Here is a 7,909-nt window from a genome sequence, read left to right as displayed (position 1 = left end):
CTGGCAACGTGAGCAGAGCTGGGAGTCAGGTGTGCAGACAGGTTTGGCAAGAACCACATCATTACACAACTGAACAATAGGGAAATGCACCAAGAATCTTGGGTAATAAAACTGTAGGTGATTTAGATGTTTTTCTTTATGCTTAAAATTTTTTTCTAGGTTTAAAAAATGAGAACGTAGTATTTTATACCTATATTTTAATTTGTAGCATATCTTTTTATATTTAAATTTGATTTATTTAAATAGATAATACATTCATATGAGGCTCAATTTAAGAGAGAGAAAGGTTTTTTTCAGTGGAAATTCTCCTACTCCTGTTTCCCTATCAGCCAGTTCTTCTAAGAACAGCCAGTGTTACTTCTTGTATATCCTTCCAAAGATATTCTATGTTTAGTCCAAGATGTACTATTTTAGCATAAAACATTATGTGGATTAAAAAAGACTGAAGGGCACATGCAACAAAAGAAGAAAATAGGCAAATTGAACTTCATGAAAAACAATTCTGTGCATCAGAAAACACTATCAACAGAGGGCTTCCCTGGTGGCGCAGTGGTTAAGAATCCACCTGCCAATGCAGGGGACAGGGGTTCGAGTCCTGGTCCGGGAAGATCCCACATGCCGCAGAGCAACTAAGCCCGTGCGCCACAACTACTGAGCCTGCACTCTAGAGCCCGCAAGCCACAACTACTGAAGCCTGCGCGCCTAGAGCCCGTACTCCGCGAGAAGACAAGCCACCGCAATGAGAAGCCCACACACCGCAACGAAGAGTAGCCCCTGCTTGCGGCAACCGGAGAAAGCCCACGCGCAGCAACGAAGACCCAATGCAGCCAAAAAAAAAAAAAAAAACAACAAAACACTATCAACAGAGTAAAAAGGCAACCCAGAGATTAGGAGGAAATACTTGCAAATTATATATCTGATAAGGGATTAATATCCAGAATATACAGAGAACTCCTAAAATTCATCAACAAAAAATCCCAACAGTTTGATTCCAAAATGGGCAAAGGACTTGAATAGACATTTCTCCAAAGAAGATATGCAAATGGCCAATAAGCACATGAAAAGATGCTCAACATCGCTAATCATCAGGAAAATGCAAATCAAAACCACAATAAGATACTATCTCACACCCATTAAAATGGCTACTATCAAGAAAAAAATTTTTCACCTATTTTCCTGTTGTATATACAGGACTTTGTTGACAGTCCTTTTTAAAAAATTTATTATTGTGGAAAATAAGCAGAAGTGAGGATGTGGACAAATTGGAATCCTTGTGCATGCACTCTTGGTGGGAAGGTAAAATATATCGCTGCTGTGAAAAACAGTATGGTATTCCTAAAAAAATTAAAAATAGAATTACCATATGATCCAGCAATTCTACTTCTGAGCATATACCAAAGAACTGAAAACACAAGAGATATCTGTGCATCCATGTTCATAGCAGTATTAGTCACAATAGCTAAAATGTGGAAGCTACCCAAGTAGCCATCAATGGATAAAAGGATAAGCAAAATATGGTATGTACATACAGTAGAATATTACTCAGCATTAAAAAAGAAGGAATTCTGACATATGCTACAACATGGATGAAAGTTGAGGACATTATGCTACGTGAAATAAGCCAGTCACAAAAAGGCAAATATTGTTGATTCCACTTACCAGGAGTGACAGACCTAGAGTCAAACTCATAGGGACAGAAAGTAGAATAATGGTTTCCCAGGAGGTGGGGGCAGAGCAGGAGAGGAGGATGGGGAGTTACTAGTTAGTGGCTATAGAGTTTCAGTTTTGCAAGATGAGATGAGTTTTGGAGTAGGATAGTGGTGATGGTTTCACAACAATATGAGTGTCCTTAATGCCACTGAACCGTACACTTAAACCTGATTAAGATGGTAAATTTTACGTTATGTATGTATTTTAACCACAATAAAAACAAATTAAAAAAAAGAGACTGAACATCAGGAAGAGGCTGGTGTTGGAGATACGGATTTGCAAGTCATTCACATGGCTATAATATTTAAAAGTGGGGGAGTGGGTTAGAAGCCCAGATCTAGGACGGAGGAGAAGAGGGGAGAAGAGAGCTGAAAATAGTGGGCACCTCAGTATAGTACGTAGCACATATGCTCTGAAGCTCCACTGACGTGGGCCGAACTCTGACCCCACCACTGTGTGGACTCGGCAAGTCACTTAAGTTCTCTGAGCCTCTTCCTCATCTGTAAAATGGAGATAATATTCATCTCTAACCTCACAGTGTCCTTGTGAGGATTAAATGAGATGATATTTAAACAAGGCATTTAGCACCGTGCCTGTCACATGGTAAAACACTCAATAAACGTCAGCCTCTGGCAGAGGCGCTATTAAAAGTATTTAAGGACAGATACAACCCAGGTACCAACCAACTGGAAGAAACACCGCCTTCAAAAAACAGATGCAGCCCAAACCTGTGCATTCCAGCAATCATGGAAGAGAGAAAAAGGAAGGTGACCAGTCCTTCTGGGGAGTTTCTAGAAAGTCTGTGTTGGGAGGAGGGGATGTTGAGCAGTTTCAAATTCCATCTAGGAAGGCAAGACCTGAGTGAGGCATTGGGCTTGTGGACCACGGAGGGGCAGTTTTCAGAGAGGGAGGGGCCCAAGGTGAGTGAGAGCAAGGTGAGGTATCCAGGAACCTCATGCAGATGCTGTGAGTTAAGGCTCACTTTCTGGAGAAGTCTGCTGATGAGAAGGAGGGGAGAACGAGGAATGTATCCGCCAATAGAGTATTTTCACTGCCCTAAAAATCCTCTGTGCTCTGCCTGTTTGGCCCTCCCTCTTCCCACAACCCCTCGACAACCACTGATCTTTTCATTTTCTCCACAGCTTTGCCTTTTACAGAATGTCATGTAGTCGGAATCATATAGCGGGCAGCTTTTTTCGTATTGGTGTCTTTCACTTAGTAATACGTGTTTAAGCTTCCTCCACGTCTTTTCATGGCTCCAGAGTTCATTTATTTTTAGTGCTAATATTTCATTGTCTGGATGTACAACAGTTTATCTATCCATTCACCTACAGAAGGACATCTTGGTTGCTTCCAAGCTTGGGCAATTATGAATAAAGCTACTATAATCATCTGTGTGCAGGATTTTGGGTATATGTAAGTTTTCAACTCCTTTGGGTAAACACCAAGGAGCACAATTGCTGGATCATACGGTAAGAGTACATTTAGTTTTGTAAGAAACCACCACACCGGCTTCCAAAGTGGCTTTGCATGCCCACCAGCAACCAACGAGAGTTCCAGTTTCTCCACACCCTCGCCAGCATTTGGTGTTGTTAGTGTTTTGGATTTTGGCCATTCTAATGGGTGCGTAGCGGTGGCTCATTGCTGTTTCAATTTGCATTTCTCTGATGACATATGATGTGGAGCAACTTTTCATATGCTTATCTGCCCTCTGTATATCTTTTTCTGTTAAGGTCTTTGTCTTCTTTTTTAATCATGTTGTTTCTTTTCTTATTGTTGAGCTTTAAGAATTCTTTGAATATTTTGGATAACAGTCCTTTTTCTGGTTTATTTTTAAGACAGAGAAATCTCCAGGTACGTTTCTAGGTAGATGAGCCGCCACGATGCTGAAGAGAAAAAGAATTAGCGGGAACACAAAACTATATATACTATATATTTGAATTTTATTTCTTTGTGTTATTTGTAATTTTTAATTTTATATAATTACAAACTTAAAGAAAATTGCAAGAATAGTACAAAGGACTCCTATATACCTTTTACCAATCTTTGCCCATTGTTTACATTTTGCTCGAAGTTGATTTTATTATTTTCCTTTTTTTATTGAAGTACAATTTACAATCAGTACAGCACACAAGTCTTAAGTGTACAAATCAATGAATTTTACATGTGAATACCCAGTGTAACCACCAACCAGACCAAGATATAGAACATTCCAGTATTCCAGAAGGTTCCCTTGGGTCCTCTCCCATTCACTAACTCTCTTCAAAGGGAAACTCCTGGCTTCTCTCGCTAGAGGTTGATTTTGTCTGCTTTAGAACTTCACAAGAATGGAATCATACAATACCTACTTTTTTTTTTTTTAAATCTAAACTCTTTTGCTCAATGGTATGTCTCTGAGATTCATTCAGTTAAAAAAAAAAAAAAGCTTAATTAAGATATGTCACATACCATAAAGTTCATCCTTTTAAAGTAAACAATTCAGTTTTTTTTGTTTGTTTGTTTTTTTAGCATGTCACAGAGCTGTGCAACCATCTCCCACTATCTAATTTCAGAACATTTTCATTGTCTCAAAAAAAAAAACTCCCTCATACCCATTAACAGTAAATTGCTATTCTTTCCTTGCCCCAGCCTCTGGCAACCACTAATCTATTTTCTATCTCAAAAGATTTGCCTGTTTTAGACATTTCAGACACATGAGATTATACACTATGTGGTCTTTTGTGACTGGCTCCTTTTACTTAGCATAATGTTTTTAAGGGTTATCTATGTTGTAGCATGTGTTAGTACTTCATTCCTTTTTATTACTGAGTAATATGCCATTGTAGAAATATGCCATAGTTTTGTTTATCCACTCATCAGTTCATGGATGTGTTGTATTATTAGTGTTACTGTGTTTTTTACACATAACACTAATTTGTTCTTTTTTATTTCTGTATAGTAGGCCATTGTATGAACATTCTCGGTTTATCCATTGTACTGTTGTTGTTGTTTTTTTATAAATTTATTTATTTATTTTATTTTTGGCTGCCTTGGGTCTTTGTTGCTGCGTGCGGGCTTTTCTCTAGTTAACGGCGAGCAGGAGCTACTCTTCGTTGCAGTGTGCGGGCTTCTCATTTGGTGGCTTCCCTTGTTGCAGAGCACAGGCTCTAGGCATGCAGGCTTCAGTAGTTGTGGCACTCGGGCTCAGTAGTTGTGGCTCGTGGGCTCTAGAGCGCAAGCTCAGTAGTTGTGGCACACAGGCTTAGTTGCTCCGCAGCACGTGGGATCTTCCCCGACCAGGGCTCGAACCCGTGTCCCCTGCATTGGCAGGCGGATTCTTAACCACTGTGCCACCAGGGAAGCCCCATTGTACTGTTAATAGGCTTTTCTCTTCCTAGTTTTTGGCTGTGTTAAGCTGCTATGAACATTTCCTTTTTTAAAATTTTATTTATTTATTTATTTATTTTTGGCTGCGTTGGGTCTTCGTTGCTGCACGCGAGCTTTCTCTATTTGCTGTGAGCAGTGCGCGGGCTTCTCATTGCGGTGGCTTCTCTTGTTGAAGAGCATGGGCTCTAGAGCACAGGCTCAGTACTCGTGGTGCACGGGCTTAGTTGCTCCACGGCATGTGGGATCTTCCCCGACCAGGGCTCGAACCCGTGTCCCCTGCACTGGCAGGCGGATTCTTAACCACTGTGCCACCAGGGAAGTCCCTGCTCTGAACATTTTTGTACTTGCCTTTGTTGGGCCTGGGCACTCATTTCTGTTGGGTATATAGTTGAGTGGAATTGCTGATCATAGGTTATACAAGTATATTCAACTTTAGTAGGTACAGCCAAACACTTTCCCAAAGTGGTTGTAGAAACTTACACTCCCACCAACAATTTATGAGAGTTCCAGGAGCTCATCTTTGCCAACACTTGGTATATTAATTTCAGCCATTTTTGTTGGTGTAGTGCTAACTCACTGTGGTTTTAACTTGCATTTTATGATAACTAATGATGTTTAGCACCTTTTCATTTGCTTACTGGCTAGTTATCTTTTTTATGTAGTACTCATTCAAGTCTGCCCATTAAAAAAAATTGGGTTGTCTGTCTTTTTCTTAACATAGATGTTCTTGATAAATTCTGGATACACACCCTTGGTTATATATAATGTACTGTAAATATTTTCTCCCAGTCTGTGGTCTGAGTTTTCACTCTCTTAAATGTATCTTTTGATGAATGAAAGTTCTTAATTTTAATGAAGTTCTATTTAACAGTTTTTCTGGGCTTCCCTGGTGGTGCAGTGGTTAAGAATCTGCCTGCCAATGCAGGGTCCTGGTCTGAGAAGATCCCACATGCCGCGGAGCAACTAGGCCCGTGAGCCACAGCTACTGAGCCTGCGCGTCTGGAGCCTGTGCCCCGCAATAAGAGAGGCCGCGACAGTGAAAGGCCCGCGTACCGCGATGAAGAGTGGCCCCCGCTTGCCGCAACTAGAGAAAGCCCTCGCACAGAAACAAAGACCCAACACAGCCAAAAATAAATAAATAAATAAATTAATTTAAAAAACCACAAAAAACAATTTTTCCTATGGTTCCTGTGGTTTATACTTTTTGTGTCTTAAGATTTTTTTGCCTACTTCAAGGTCATGAAGAACTTTCTTCTAGAAGTTTTATTGTTTAATTTTCACATTTAGGTCTTGGATTCATCCTAAACTATTTATCTCAAAGGTATAAGACAAGGGGTAAAGATTCATGTTTCCATGTGCAGATAGGCGACTGATCTAGCACCATTTATTAAAAAGACCATCTTTTCCCCACTTATTTTGCAGTGGCACCTTTGTAATAAATCAGATGACCATATATATGTGGATCTCTCAATGTTATTTTAAATATGTGTGTGTATAAAGATTTGAAGGAAATAAGATTTGTTAACAGTTGCTACAGTGTGCTGGTAAGGTTGTGGGTAATTTTGATTTGTCTTCTTTTTGGTATTTTTCTACACCAACCGTAATACTATTTTAATACTCAGACAAAAGAGATAAAATATTTTTCTAAAATATTACCAACGAGGGTGCGGGTTCTGGGAGATAGAGGAAGAGTTAAGCTGGACAGTAAGTAGGAGGGCTTCCTCATTTAGGGAAGGATCCAGGCTAGCAGATGGGGAGCAGAGAATTCAGAGCTTGGCTGACAGGCCATCTTCTGAGTGACCTCATTTTACTGGAAAGGGTGGTGTAGGAGGCTGAGGGTGAGGAAAATGGAAATGATCATTATCCATAATGTTGTGTTGTAAGTACACATTGCTTAGCCGTTTATAAAACACTTACAGGCCCGCTTCTGTGTTCCTCCCAACAGTCCTGCGGGCTGGGCAAGCCTCCGTGATTACATGCATTTTATTTATTTATTTAAATTTGTTTATTTTTATTTTATTTATTGTTGGCTGTGTTGGGTCTTCATTGCTGCACGCGGGCTTTCTCTAGTTGCCGCGAGCGGGGGCTACTCTTCGTTGCGGTGCGCAGGCTTCTCATCGCGGTGCCTTCTCTTGCTGTGGAGCACGGGTTGTAGGCGTGTGGGCTCAGTAATTGTGGCTCGCGGGCTCTAGAGCGCAAGCTCAGTGGTTGTGCATGGGCGTAGTTGCTCCGCGGCATGTGGGATCGTCCCGGACCAGGGCTCGAACCCGTGTCCCCTGCATTGGCAGGCGGGTTCTTAACCACTGCGCCACCAGGGAAGTCCCTACAACCATTTTGCAGATAAGGAAACAGATGCTCTCTGAGTCCTGTTCAAGCATCCACTAAGGACCATTTCATGCCAAGCCTTGTGTCAGTTCTGGGTCCACAAATAAGGCATACTTCCTATCTGCCCTCAGGCAGCTGCTAGCAGAGAAAAGAGTTAAGTACATGGACAATTAAAATCTAGTGTGTAAATACTATGAGAGATAAATTCAAGATGATGTAGGGGTGGACTTCCCTGGTGGTTAAGAACCCACCTGCCAATGCAGGGGACACGGATTCGAGCCCTGGTCGGGGAAGATCCCACATGCCGCAGGGTAACTAAGCCCGTGCGCCACAACTACTGAGCCTGTGCTCTAGAGCCCGTGAGCCACAACTACTGAAGCCCACGCACCTAGAGCCTGTGCTCCGCAACAAGAGAAGCCACTGCATGAGAAGCCCGCGCACCGCAGCGCAGAGTAGCTGCCGCTCGCCACAACTAGAGAAAGCCGGTGCGCAGCAACGAAGACCCAAC

Source organism: Eschrichtius robustus, chromosome 13 (genome assembly GCF_028021215.1).
Source record: "Eschrichtius robustus isolate mEscRob2 chromosome 13, mEscRob2.pri, whole genome shotgun sequence".
Lineage (NCBI taxonomy): Eukaryota > Metazoa > Chordata > Mammalia > Artiodactyla > Eschrichtiidae > Eschrichtius > Eschrichtius robustus.
The sequence above is the reverse complement of the archived record's forward strand: the minus strand, read 5'-3'. Positions refer to the sequence as shown.